We start from the raw sequence: 15,102 nt of genomic DNA, 5'->3' as shown, positions 1-15,102 counted from the left end.
CAGGTCCTCCTAAGACTGGGACAGCAGAGTGAGAAGATAGAGAAAAGGCTCTATGTTGTTAAGGGAATGATGATAATGTGCAAAGTGAAGGAAGCAGATAGAAAGGTAAGCAGTCTGGCTTTTCCTATGCTTTTATAATGGCTCTGCAACGCACAGTGACTACTGCCAGGTCATTACCTCTTCATATGTGTGAAAAGGTCACCAAAGTTATGGTTTTGAATTTAAGAGAGTTTAATTATTGTTGAAGACCATTCCAGCTTCTGGGGGAGACACAAAGAAGGGAGAAAGAAAATGTCATTATCTTACCCATACTTACCTCTGGAGACCACACGAAAAAAAAGTAGTACTGTATAATATTCAGTAAATAAGTATTTGTTGAATAAATGTATATATACACAAATTTATATATGTATGTAAATTTTTTATTGAACATTGCATATGTGATAAGCATTTTATATACCTTGTTTACTGCTCACTACAAACCACTGAGATAGATTTGCATTACCTCATTTTAGATAAAATATAACAAGAAATTCTAGAGCATGCCCACTCAACTAGGAAAAGTGATCAGATGCCAGGTCTCCAACTCCAGATAAATATTGGAATATTTATTCCTTTTGCAAGCACTAGAGCCATACTAGTTCACAACATGTAATCCCTGCCCTCAAGGAGCTGACAGTTCAGTGGGAAATACAGACAGGGTAAGTGCAGTGCAGGTCCAATGAGATCACACAGGCAGAGGTTTTAACCCAGAGACACTCAGTATTCATGGCTCACATTCACCGAGCAAAGCATGTGTCCCACTTGGTTCAGATATGTGAGATCCTTAACAGCAGGGATAGTATCTTATCCTTGACTTCTGCTGCAGTCTAGGTAGTGGTTTAGCACATGAGAGTATGTGCGCTGTACCTAAGCAGTTTCTTAATGCCATGTCAGGTATGCTGTGGCTTGGTTTTCCCATCTGTTGTGGAGAGATGCTAATAATCACACTACCTCATAGGAAAGTATCTTTAGGAAGCTCTACTTGGAATAGTGCCTGTCATGTAAGTACCCAAATATGTGTTTGACTCTTTACTCTTCACAGTTAGCACTATGCCTTGCAACAGTAGGCACTCAGTTAATGTTTTTAAGTCACTGTAGAGATTGTGGAAACTTTTAATATATTTTAGACACTCTGTAAATAAATTCAGATCTAATGGGGTAAAAAGCCAATGTGGCATAAAGTGATTCAAATCAGCAAATACATACATACATACATACATACATACGTACGTATGTACATACATACATAAAATCTCTTTTCTACTAGGGCCAGCAGGTGGGTGTGGAAATTAGACAACTTTCAAAGGTATATACATGGCAGGCTTTTATCATGATTAAGTCAACCAGTCTTCTTTTGATTTCTTTATATTTCTATTCCTTCTGCTGCCTCTACCAATATAGTCTTAACCTTCTCCTCAGCTTGTGGAATTATCAAGAAAATTATCTGTCTATTGGATAGGGATGGAGTAGGTGGTAATGGTGGTTCTTCCCTGAGCCAGATCATTACCTTGGATACATGCAAAAAGTTCCAGACCTGCTAATTGTCCCTTAACTTCTCCATGGAATGAATCCTTTTATATTTACTTTCCTAATATGTGCTACAATAGAAGGGATTAAGAGAAATGAAGCATAATATGAGAAATAGTATTAAGATAAGACCCATCTGAAATTAGTAGTTTCGTTAGAATAGCAAGTGACAGAAGATTCTTAGAAATTACCTATTTACAGGGGCACCTGGGTGGCTCAGTTGATTAAGTGTCCAGCTCTTGGTTTTGGCTCAGGTCATGATCTCACAATTCATGGGTTTAAGCCCTGCATGAGGGCAGTGCAGAGCCTGCTTGGTATTATCTGTTTCCTCTCTTTCTCTACCCCTCCCTGCTCGCTCTATCTCTCTCAGAAATAAACAAACAAACAAACTTTTAAAAATTTAAAGAAAAGAAATTACTTATTTACAAGATTTCTTATAAGTTACCAGATTAATTACAAATTACTTGGAAGACTAATTCCTAAACCTCCTTATTCTAATACCTTCCCTGAGAAGAAACTAAAAACATGTTAACATCGTCACTGCGGTAACAATTCAGAATTTTTGAAAATGAACCTAGAGGTAATAACAATAGCAGAAATGAATAAATAATATTTTTAAAGAAAGAAAAATGCTTTCCTTTTCTACCATGACCCAAACTGTAATTTCATGTCTGAGGCTCATAAAACTAATCATGATGAATTCATTTAGCATGATTATGGGGTGCAGAACAGCTCTTCAGATGGAATTTTGTTCTATCATAATTTTGTTCCAAAGCACTGTATCATTAAAGTGAAATATTAATGATATTTTTATTATAACTGTCAAGAAAATTATGGACAGGATTCCAAAAACATAAAAGCTTGGAATTGTTTTAGAAACCTACATTTTTTTCAAATGTACTGTTCAAAGACATTCAGCTTCTTAGGAAAATAATGTATAACAACTCTCATTTATCATAGGTATTTATTATTCCAAAATCACATAAATACTTGGCTGAACCAGAAAGCAGCAGTAAAATAATTTACATAAAAGATTAATTACAATAGACTATTTCCCTTTAGAACAATTCTAAGGGAACACGTTGTGTTGGTGTTCATTTAAGTTAGAATTTTCACTTCTTTAAAAAAAGGAATACTTTTTTCACAACTATATCTGCCCTGAGAAAAAAGATACTTTCAAATCACAGTTCTTTGGGGGATATTAAAGTAGTGTTTTTGGCTCCCAAAATGACTATGTGTAACCTAAACCACGAAAATGTGTCTTGTTTTAAATTCCCATGGACAAAATTAGTATGAGTCCTGAACCACTGTTTCCTGTGGAAAATACTAGCCCACTGCTGGGAATAAGTTTTCCCCTAAAAACTTGCTGTTATTATAGAACAGTTTTGACAACAGTACTGATGGTAGTAAAGGATTTGGGGGTTTCATTTGTTGATTATTATGCATCACTACAAAGTTCGGCAAACTCTTATCATCTTAGATTTTGAACAAAATTTATTCAAGAATATATTTCAATAAGAATAGACTAAGGAAAGTTTGTGGCAAATATTTCTATCTGTCTCTTTGTATTTCTTTTGTCTTTCTTTCTAATAGTAAAATAGATTGATCCAGTAGGTAGATTCAGGAGTTGTGCCTTCCTAAATGATGAAGCTTCTCCCTGGGATAGAAAATAAATGTAGAACCTAGAAGAAAAACATATACCTGTCAATAAAGTCAAACTTTGTTAGTTTAAATAAACTTTATTTACCCTTTACTTTATCTGATAACACAAAAGTCCAGAATATAGTTGGGATCAGAAAGAGAAAAGTATCTTAGTTGGCACAAAATTATTTTATTTAATTTCACGTATTGCATTCAAAAGAGACCTTTTTAGGAGTTTGATCATAATATTCTTCACTCTGTTTTCAAACACAGATCAAATTGTCTTGGTTATCATCTCCAGGCTGTGGAGAATCCAAAAAGTGGTCGGTGACAGTCTTCCTATTGCCCAGGGAAGTAGAAAAGACAAAAACTATTAACAAAAAAAAAAAAAAAAAAAAAAAAAAAAAATTCCTCAAACATAAAAAAAAAAAAGAGCAATGGAGGATCCAGTTATTGTGAACTTTCTTAGTTCTTGGGAAATCAATTTTCTACTTAACTGTATAATATGGTTTTAGAATATTGTCAAGAATTTTGCTCAGTGTCTCAATTGAAGAATACATGAGGTGATAACCTGAGATGATTAAGTTTCTATATTACGTGATTCTATTGAAGGTAACACTTCAAGTCCTAGACTAAATAGTTTTAAAAACAACCTAGAAGGGGCATCTGGAAGGCTCAGTCAGTTAAGCGTCTGACTTCAGCTCAGGTCATGATCTTGCAGTTCGTGGGTTCAAGCCCCACAGCTGGCTCTATACTGACAGCATGGAACCTGGAGCCTGCTTCGGGTTCTGTGTCCCTCTCTTTATCTACCCCTCCCCTGCTCACACTCTTGTCTCTTCTCTCTCTAAAAAATAAATAAACACAATAAATGAATGAATGAATGAATGAATGAATAAAATACATACATACGTACATACATACATACATAAAATTTTAAAAAGAATAAAAATATAACCTAGAAGCATTGTAGAGGGGTACAAAACAGACTCTGGAGAGAAACTGAAACTTGGAAAAATGGACCACGAGAAGTAAGTTGCCTGTTTTTATGGTATTTAGCATTTAAATACTGTTGGAAAACCTTGCAGCCTTTCTTGCCTGAAGGTTCAGAAGATACAGTATAGGGAAAAAAGAAATCTTGGAAAATGAGAAGGAAATCCCAGAAAAGAGAGCTTTAGAGAAGTGGTTTTAAATTTTGTTTATGAATTTACCCATTTATCTGACTGCCTGGTGAACTATTATTCATGCATAAGAAAGATTGAAAGCAGTCTAACTTAAGTTTTTGTTTTGTTTTGTTTTGTTTTTAGTGAACTGATAATTGAATTTTCACCTGCAAAATAAAGTTTGTAGTTTGGGACCTAACAGTTTAATTGCCCACTAAGACAAAAACCTGAGTACTCTTTGGATGAATATGTAACAAAATCCAAAGTCCCCAGAATATAAGAGTCACAATGTCTGTGATATAATCTAAAGTTATTTGACAACAGATGATATAGGAAAGTGTGACCCATTCTCAAAAAGAAAGATAACCCTGAGATGACCCAGATTTTGGAATTATCAGGCATGGTATTCTAAATAGCTTTACAACTATGTTCAATGAAGTAAAGGAAAATATGCTTGAAATGAAGAAATCCTTACAGAAAAAAAGAAAAAAAATACTTGAAGTGGAAATTCTAGAACTAAAAAACAATATCTGAAATAAAATATTAACTGGATCAAATTAATAACAGAATGAAGATGACAGAAGAGTTAGTGAAATGATATATTAATAGATAATGTTCAACCTGAAGAGTACAGAAAAATTTAAAAAAAGAAAATTAGAGAACCTCAGTGATTATGATATTTTAACTGATCCAATACATGTGTAATCGGAGTCACGGAAGAAAAAGAATGTGACAGAACAACTATTTGAAGATTGAATCACTAAAATTTTTTTCCAAACTGGAGGAAAAACAGATTTACAGATAAGGAAATTAAACAAATCACAATCAGGAAAAATACAAAGAAAACTATGCCCCAAAATAAGATTATCAACCCACTGAAAACTAAAGACAAAGAGAACATCTTGAAAGTCATCAGAGGAAAATAATACCCTCCATGTAGGCAAACTATTTGAAAAATTCCTGACTTTTTATAAAAAAATGTAGAAGCCAGAAGAAAGTGAAATAAATATCTTTAAAGTGATAAATGGAAAAAAATGGCAATCCAAAATTCTTTATCAAGTGATAATATTCTTTAAGAATGACAGTAAACAAAGACATTTTCATATGAAAGTAAACACACACATGATCAGACACACACAAACTGTGACCAACCAACTTGTGTTATAGAAAATGTGAAAAATGTCATGCTGAAAGAAAATGATGGAAATTTGGATCAGCAGGAAGGAAATAAAAACATCAGAAGTGCTAAATGTCTTCAAAATAGAAAAGAATATTTTTCTTTTAATTTCTTTAGTGTACATAGAGCTATTTAAAGAAAAGGCATAAAATTATTTTGTGTATTTGTAATGCATGCAAGACAACTATAACATAAACAAGGGCAGGAGAAAATGGACCCTGCATGTTTTCTACATTTCTTCTTGAAGTGTTACAATATTAATTCTAAGTGGATATGTTGCAACCCTTAGAGCAACCACTAAAGCAAATAATACAAATAGTTGTAGCTAAACAAAACAATAGATATATTAAAATGTAATTCCTTAAAAAATAACAAATAATCCAAAAGAAAGCAGCAGAAGTACAGATGGACTTAAAACAGACCTAAATCAAATTATATCAGTAATTGCATTAAATTTATTATGGAATAAACACCCTAAATTTTCAAAATAAAATTTTGAGAAAACAAAGAGGACATGAAACAAAATTATATGTTTTTTAAATACCCCAAATAAAAATAGAACAAATATATTAATTTTGCCACTTAAAGTAGCCCTTTATATCTCTGAGAATATGACAATATAAAATAATTCATTTTCCTTTGTTGTTGAATAAATAATTCTATTCTTTATTATATGGAGAATCTTTTCAAGGAAACCTCTCTTATTTTCTTATTTTGCCTTCATTGAAGCATTTTCTTTTTTTTTTAATGTTTATTTTGTTTATTTTAAGAGAAACAGAGAGCAGGGGAGGGGCAGAGAGAGAGAGGGAGAGGGAGAGAATCCCAAGCAGGCTCCATTCTGTCAGCTAGGAGCCTGACACAGGGCTCTATCTCATGAACTGTGAGATCATGACCTAAACTGAAATTAATTGACTGAGCCACTGAGGCACCCCTCATTGAAACATTTTCTTAAATAGATTTTATTCCAAAATTACTTTCAGTGCAAAATGCCATGTATAATGTGATCTGTTGTCCTATAATACGTATATTAGAACATTTTCTGAATATCTTTATATGTCTGTAGCATCTGTAGTGGTGTCCCTTTTTTATAACTGAGGATGGTTATTTGTGCCTATTAGTTTTTTTTTCTTTTTAAGCCTTGCTTGGGTTTTAGCAATCTTATTAATCTTCTTTAAAAAAAGAGCTTTTTTGTGCTCTTTATTGTACACTTGCTTTTTATTTCATCAATTTATACTTTATCTTCATTATTTTCTCTTTTTTTATGTTTATTTATTTATTTTGAGAGAGACAGAGAGCATGAGCAGGGAAGGAGCAGAGAGGGAGAGAGAGAGGAAGAGGGAGAGAAGAGAGAGAGACAGAGAGAGAGAGAGAGAGAGAGAATGAATCCCAGCCAGGCTCTTCCTGCAAGCACAGAGCCTGACATGGGGCTCAATCCCAAGAACCATGAGATCATGACCTAAGCCAAAACCAAGAGACAGATGTTTAATTGGCTAAGCCACCCAGGCACCCTATCTTCATTACTTTCTTTCTTCTGTTTTTTTTTGTTTGTTTGTTTATTAGTTTTGTCTTTAGTTTTAATTTTTGTGAGGAGTGCAATTATTTTTCTGTTTTTTTCCTGACTTTGATCCATCCTCATGGATGCTTAGATAATTTATTTTGGTCTGTAAGTTTTCCTCTAAGCTATATCCTGCATGTCCTGATGTCATATTTTTATTTTGTTCAGCTCAAAATATTTCACTGTGATTTTTTTCTCTGCCCAAGGGGTTATTTAAAAGTGCACTGCTTGATTTTCAAATCTTCCTCTGTTGCTTGAGTACATACTTTGTTTTATTTTAGGACTTCAGAAATTGTTGAAATTTACATTTTATTGCTCAGCCTTTTTTATATGAAATTCAACAAAGTCAAAAGTTAAATACTATTTTAGAAACTGTGCCATAATATACAGATCTTAGAATAGTTTAAGTTTTTTTTTTCATTTATTTATTTTTGAGAGAGAGAGCACAAGTGGGGAGGGTCAGAGACAGAAGGAGACAGAATCCAAAGCAGGCTCCAGGCTCTGAGCTGTCAGCACAGAACCCTACATGAGGCTAGAACTCACCAACTGTGAGATCTTGACCTGAACCGAAGTCGGACGGTTAACCGACTGAGCCACCAGGCTCCCCAAGATCTTAGAATAGTTTAAAGCTGATCAATTCCCTGTACATTTACGATATTCTTTTCATTATTTTAGTTTTCTTTTCTACCCTACAAACTAGATTTTATTCATGTTTTATATAGCAATGTTTGTTAAGGTTACATATATATTAGCCATTTTATTTGCTCATCATTTATTCTTGCATTTGTGGCTGTCATGCTGGGCACTTATTTTCTTTCTTAATTTATATTCTATAAAATTCCTTTAGCTCAAGTAATTGGTAGTGAACCCTCTCTGTTTTATTAATCTGAAGATATTAATAATATCTGCACTGCTTTGGAGCAGACAAACATTTCTTACACAGAACTGAAGAGGTACTAACCATAAACGATAAAATCAATAAATGTGATATCAGTAGAATTAGAAACTTTATCCATAGTTTATCAAAAGACACCACTGAATAAAAACACGGACAACAGAATGCATGAGAAGACTTTGCAAAGGGCTTTCCTACTAGTGAAACCCAAACTAAAATGGTTACTTTTAAGAGTGAGGGAGAATAAAAGTAAGTAATCAAAATAGAAAGAAGGCTTCTCTTAATATACCTTGCTGTGTAATTATACTTGGGAATTGTAAAAAATATTGACATATTCCAAAACAAATATAAATAATAAAAAAAAACAAAAACTGAAAACAAATGGAAATAAATGAGCTTAACCATCTATGAAGTTGATGTCATAACCATACAGACAGAATTATTTTGTATGTCTTGGGAACACAGTATCTTGACTGTAGATCCTTGAGAGACTAGATTCTGGGAACAAATAGAGCTATAAAGAAATCTTAAACTTCACTAGTTTTGAAGAATTTTATATGTAGTAGGATAAAGTTAATAAATAATTATGCTAATGTTAAGAATGTTAAGAACAAAGATTTATAAAATATTTTAAACAATCTAAGTGTCCATCAGTAGATGGACAATTTACTTATAATTAGTAATAATAATAAAATACAAGTGACTTAGTATTAGTTCATTATAATTACACATAAAATATAGAGGAATCTTAGAAACATCATATTGGATGAATAAAAATCTCAAGACTCAAAAGATGTATACAATAAAATGCCATTTTTATAAAAGTTGAAAACAAAAACAAAACCATTGAGTCACGTTCTGAGATGGCCTCCAGTGATCTTCAGCTCCTGGTATTCATGCTCCTATAATCCTGTTCGCTGCGTGGGGGTTGAAATTACTGACCTGCATCTAGTAAGTACAATGTAGCTGAGGTGATAGGATTTCAGTCCTCAGATTAAGTTACCTAAGGCCTGTGGCTTCTGTCTTGTGTGCTCTCATTTTCTCACTGCTTGCTATTATGGGTTGAATTGTGTACCCTGCAAAAAATTGAAATCCTAACCCCCAGGATTTCAGAATGTGACCTTATTTGGAAACAGGATCATTGTAGATGTAACTAGTTAAGAGAAAATCACATTGGAGTAGGGTGGGCCCTTCATCCAAAAGATGGTCATGTGAAGATAGAGACCCACAGGGAGAAGCCATGTGATGATGAGGGCAGAGACTTGGAGTGATTCGTCTATAAGCCAAGGAACCTCAGAGATTGCCAGCAACCACCAGAAGCCAGGAAAAAAGGAAGAAAAGGTTTTAAATAAACCATGGCCCTGCCGACAACCTGTTCCTGGATGTCTAGCTTCCAATACCATGAGATAATAAATTTCTGTTGTTTTAAGCACCCAGTTTGTAGTATTTTGTTATGGCAGCCCTGGGAAACAAATACACTTGCTCTGATTACTGACCCACAGATATAGAGATAATAGAGGGTTGCTATTTTACATTTTTTAAAGTTTATTTATTTATTTTGAGAGAACGAGCAGGGGAAGGGCAGACAGAGAGGGAGAGACAGAATCCTAAGTAGGCTCCATGCTGTCAGTGCAGGAACTGTGAGATTATGACCTGAGCAGAGCTCAAAAGTCAGACGTTTAATCAACTGAGCCACCCAGGGGCCCTGAGGGTTGTTACTTTAAGCTGTTTAGTTTTAGGGTAACTTATGCAGCAATAGATAACTAATACAGATGTTGCTTTGGACTAATATAAATAGGTGACAGTTCTGAGAAGATCAGACTTGGAAATGGGTGGGGCCTGGCCAGTTCTGGGAGACAAGTTTTAGAAAAAGACATAAAACATCACATTTCAGGCATTGTCTGCCCTATATGTTGCTAGTGAGATAGGAAATATGTCAAACGCTTTCTTGGCCCCTGGATCCCTTCCTCTATATTCACAATCCTGAAAGAAAGCTTCCAGTCGGGCAAGGTTTAATCTTTTTCCCATCATTGGTGTTATCAGGGAATTAGAGAAAAATCTTGGCCTTTGGATTTCCAAGGGGATGGAGAGGGTTGTGGCTAGATTTACCATTCCCCAAAAGCTATTCAGATTGAGGATGAGGTAGTTATCCCCAAAGAAACTGAAGTATATTGGGACGGGGCAAAAGATTCCAGGGACCCGCTATTCAACACAGAAACGTCCTCTTAAAAGAAAGTGTTTGAAGAAATAACAAAAATGGATTTAATCATTATAGATCAAGAAATCAAAACTGTCAAAATAAAACAAAGGGGTAGCTCTCCTTGAACTGACAATCTACATCAGATGGGCCTACTTTGAATTCTTCCTTAAATTCGTTTCACAGGAATTCTAGGTGTGGCGTTCAGCAATTCAGGTCTAAAGAAGAGGGGCAGGGACAGCAAAGGTGCAATTTACCTCAAACCCCCCTTTGCGCTCTTTTTTTTTTTTTTAAAGAAAAACGGTCTTAAAGTGTTTTGCTTTGGCTACTAGAAAATTTTATTGCCCCCTTTTAGTCACACATATATACACACAGAGGCAGAACTGATTGCACGTACAGCTCTAAGCCAGAAAGGAATCAGACTGGTAACACATCACTCCCATCTTAATAAACAGCACACCCAAGCACATTATAAATCCTTTGTTTTCATTGTATTTTGCAGAGAAGAGATAGCACGCATCAGGATTGTACTCACCTCATTACAGGAAAGTGAATCTTTTCCTGTCTTTAATAGTTACCACTTTAAAGTTTGGAAGTCCCCCCCCCCCCTCCAAGTTTGTGTGTGTATACATGCACCTGTATGCTTTTTGTAAGAATTAAAGAGCCAAGTAATTTAAGCCGCTAAATAAATAATAGAGACAGAAGGAGTGGAGCATTGTTAAGTCAGCGTCATAAAACTTACTACCAGTTACTTCTCTGAAGTTAAATCATGTTAATCTACCCCAAGCCACGTGTGCTTATAAATTCCTGACGCATCGCAGAAAATGGCATTCTCCTGAAGCTCCACACACCCCACGCTGGTATGTCACAGAGGCAGCTGCTGGCTTGCAGTCCCATTGCTGCTTGATGCTAATATCCTAAACCAGTCTTTCAAGGCTTCTTTGCTTGCCTGTCAGCCGCCCACCTCAGGGAACGGGCAGCTCGTCCAGCACCCTGGCAGCACAGGAGGATTTGTCAGTGCAGCCAGTGCCACATTCCAGCCTTCTCTGCCGCAGACCGTGCACACACATTGTTCTTTCTGAGCACTTTGCTCCTGGTCTTCGATCCCCTAAAGACCACCGCGGTTTACCCGATCATTACCAAAGTACTCAGGGAATGAACACAGCCTTCTGGAAATGCAGATATCTGGCAGAATTCATACATCCCAGAGACCTGCTTATTGAAGTGATGTGAGACAAAAACCCAAAGCCTGAGTATTTAGTTGAAAAGGAATATTAGTCCTGGCCCTTTATTCATTGGGACTCTCATTTTTTTTTCTGCACTACTAGAATATAAATGTTAAAGAATAGTAAAGTGTTTACTGCCTTCTATATTTTAGGGGTTTATCATCTGTGAGATGTTTCAAGAAGAAAGTCCAAAAACCTTCTGGAGCAATCCAAAGGAGAAAATGCGTGGGAAAAATTTGTTCAAGGAGCATGCTTACTTCAGGGGGAAAAAACTCACTTAAATCTTTCAGACCTTTAGAAATTGGGTTGATAACTACTCAGCTGAACACAGAACCTATTGTTCAGGGTCTTTGAAGCAGAGGGAGTAATACCCATTGTTGTTGTTGTTTTTTTTCTTGTCTCAAAGGTAAGTTTCTTTAAAATCAACATACCCCAAACAAACAAATATTTCTTTCATGTTCCCCCAAACCTGTTGGTCCTATTAACTTACTATCTCAGTGATAGAATCCTCATTGCTTCAGTCATCCAAACTGGGAAATCTCATCAGCAAAAAAAAAAAAAAAAAAGTATTCTCCATCCCCCTATCACAATGGTCACAAAGTTTTGTCAACTCTGTCTTTAAATTCTTCCTGCTCTCTCCATCTGTCACTGTCAGGGCTCTAATTCAGTCCCTTCTCATGTTTCCTGGATTGCAATAACACCCTCACCGCAAAAAAGGATCACCTTGCCTCCAGTCTCTGCTCTCTGTAATAACTCATCCGCCACACTGCTTTCAGTTAATTTTCCTGTAACACAGAAGCAAACCTGTCACTCTCAGCTTGATATTCTTACTCTGGCATTCACACCTCTTCATTCTTCAGCCCCAGGCTACCTCCCCAGTAACTTGCCCTGCTCTTCTACTCACCAGCCACATTCCCTAGGACTGCTCTATTCATTCTCTCTTGAATGTGCTGCAGGATCTGAAGCCTCTCTGGGGCTCTCCATCATATCAGGAAAGGTCCCATCAAGAAAGAGAAATTTGAACAGGGGAAATTTAATATGAAGAATTATTAACTATAACAGGGGATTGGAATGATAAAGGATTGGCTAGAGAGAAGTGAATTCAAATGAATATAAGAATAGCAGCATAAAGAGCAGCCATCCCCTCCAGGACTGAGACCCTGCAAGTGACACCCACCACCTCCCAAGGCGGAGATCTAGACCTCATAAGAGAGGACATGGCCATGGCTCACTGGCGGCAGAGAAGATGCCACACTGCCATGCTGAACAATTGGTTGGAAATTCACTCTCTAGAACTTACTAAGAAAAGTATTCATGGGGAGGTGTCTCATCAGAGGCACTTTGCTCTGAAATGGTCTGAGGGGGTTGCTGGGGGCAGCCGATGGCCACTGAGTGCTGCTGGCTGTTGTGCACTGCAGGAGCCAAAAACTGGAAAAGTCAAGAGCACCTGATCAGCAAGCACCCTGGAACTAGGAAGCAAAATGCTTTTCTTCTTGCGGTGTCTCTTCAGCACCCACAACTGACAAAGCTCACCATCCTTCCAGCTGGCAAAGAAAAGTTATAAAACAGCCCATCTCCATTGTTGTAGGCAATGAAGAGTGACTTTGGACCCATGAGGCATAACCTGATAAATGGCACATGCCCACACCTTTTTCTCAGCATGAAAAGCCACCTAAAGTCTTTTCCCACCACACATCCTGATCCCAACCAAAACTAAACAATTCTTGGAACGTTGTCCATATTTTATAAAAATATCTTTTTGTATAGTAATTCACTGTTACGACTCTCATGCCATTTGTTTCTTTCTGTGATATCTTCTAGGAAAGGAGCCATGAATTATGCATGTTGGTGTCACAGCCCCTAAAACAAGACCTAAAATCAGGGCAAGTACTCAATTTCAGAGTGCAAAAGAAAGCAGAGAAACTAGAAATTGCCAGAGAATGAAAATGCTTTTGGTTGCTGTTACATCTTTTGAGTTGGTTGAGCCCATAGACCTTATATACATTTGTCTCTTGTCAGTTGCAGTCTGGAGACATCAAGTAACTTATCAAGCATTATCTAACTAGTCACTGGCAAAGCAAAGACTACAACCCAGTTGACATGTATGACCTCAATTCCAGTGCTTTTTCCACCTTTTAATACTGATTTCTGCTAGGAAATGTAAGTCACACATTATTTTGCATTCAAGTTTTATTTTTCCATAACTGGTAGTGTAAGTCGCCAGATTTCTATCAATAACTAATTCATCTTGGTATTCAAAAACGGGATGAGTGGAATAGGAAAACATGTAGATCATGTCTCTGCATATCCTGTGCTCTCTTCTTCTACAGATTGTCTCATCAGCTTTTCCTCTATTTGTAATTTCCTTCCTCACTTTTTCATCTGTCTTCATTAAAGCCCTCTAGGGTTGGAATAACAGAAACACATGAACTCTAGTTTATTCAAGGAAATAACATAGAGACTCTCTAGGCACTAGAAATGGAGTCTGGAAAATCATAAAAACCATGCAGTCAGTCCCTTCTCTTTTCTTTTTTTCTTTTTCTTTCAAGCTTTCCTCTTACATATTCTTCCCTCTTCTTTTTACACCTAGACCAGCCTTCTGTGTCTCTCTATGAACATAGGAAAATAGTAGTATAGTCATCTTCAACTCTAGGTTAACATGTCCTAACAGGTCCAGTATCTGCCACTAGCCATCAGGAAGTTTGAAGTCTCAATTACACATCTCAGGAAGAGAGATTGACTATCTTAGATCAGGGTATCAATTCAAATCTAATCAACTATGGTCGATGGACTAAAGCCTATTTTGTTTTGCTTTGTTTTGTTTTGTTTTCCCCTAATAAGTATCTCACCTAACAGAATAGAGAGGAAAGCGGTTTAACAAGGAGGCTCTAACTGAAGGCAGACACCTCAATGCTCGCTGCGTTCTACTACTTGTATAGCTTTCAGGCCCAGTTTAAACGTTCCCCCATTGGCCAATCTTGCCTGGGTCTATAAAGCAAAATTAGTTATTCCTTCTGGATATTGTGCCTCTGTCATACAACTCACTTCATTCTGTCAGTTATTATACATCTTTGTTTACATACTTCTCTTTTCCAACCATGTGATTCATCTTTCTGTCCCCCATAACACTTAGGACAATACCATTAGATCGTTGTGTGGCATAGTATACATGGCACACTAAAGGACTTAGTAAGGAAAATCATCATTCTTCCTTTGTCTTAATTTTCTTGGGTCTGTGAACATCTGTGATGCACTCATTCATTACTTCAATTGTTTTTAGTACATACCACGTTCTAGGCACTGTAATATAATATACATAGTGACGAACAAAACAGACTGCCATTATAAAGCTATCTACTGTAGAATTTAAGTAGTCAAGCAAGTAAACAAAGAGTGCTAAATTATGATCAATGCTATCAAGAAAGTATAGGGTACCAGGCGACTGGGTGGCTCAGCTGGTTAAGTGTCTGACTCTTGGTTTCGGCTCAGGTCATGATCTCACAGTTTTGTGAATTTGAGCCCCATGTCGGGCTCTGTGCTGACAGCATGGAGCCTGCTTGGGATTCTCTCTCTCTCTCTCTCTCTCTCTCTCTCTCTCTCTCTCTGCCTCTTTCTGTACCCCTTGTGCTGTCTCTGTCTCTCTCAATATAAATAAATAAACTTAAAAAATATATACATAAGG

General features: G+C 36.4%; 1 long non-coding RNA gene across 1 annotated transcript in view; it reads left to right on the top strand.

Moving 5' to 3' along the window:
• Positions 1-15,102, top strand: part of LOC123386676 — an 89,852-nt gene that overhangs the window by 53,050 nt on the left and 21,700 nt on the right. The gene's annotated exons all lie outside the window — the stretch shown is intronic.

Source organism: Felis catus, chromosome B4 (genome assembly GCF_018350175.1).
Source record: "Felis catus isolate Fca126 chromosome B4, F.catus_Fca126_mat1.0, whole genome shotgun sequence".
Lineage (NCBI taxonomy): Eukaryota > Metazoa > Chordata > Mammalia > Carnivora > Felidae > Felis > Felis catus.
The sequence above is the reverse complement of the archived record's forward strand: the minus strand, read 5'-3'. Positions and strand labels throughout refer to the sequence as shown.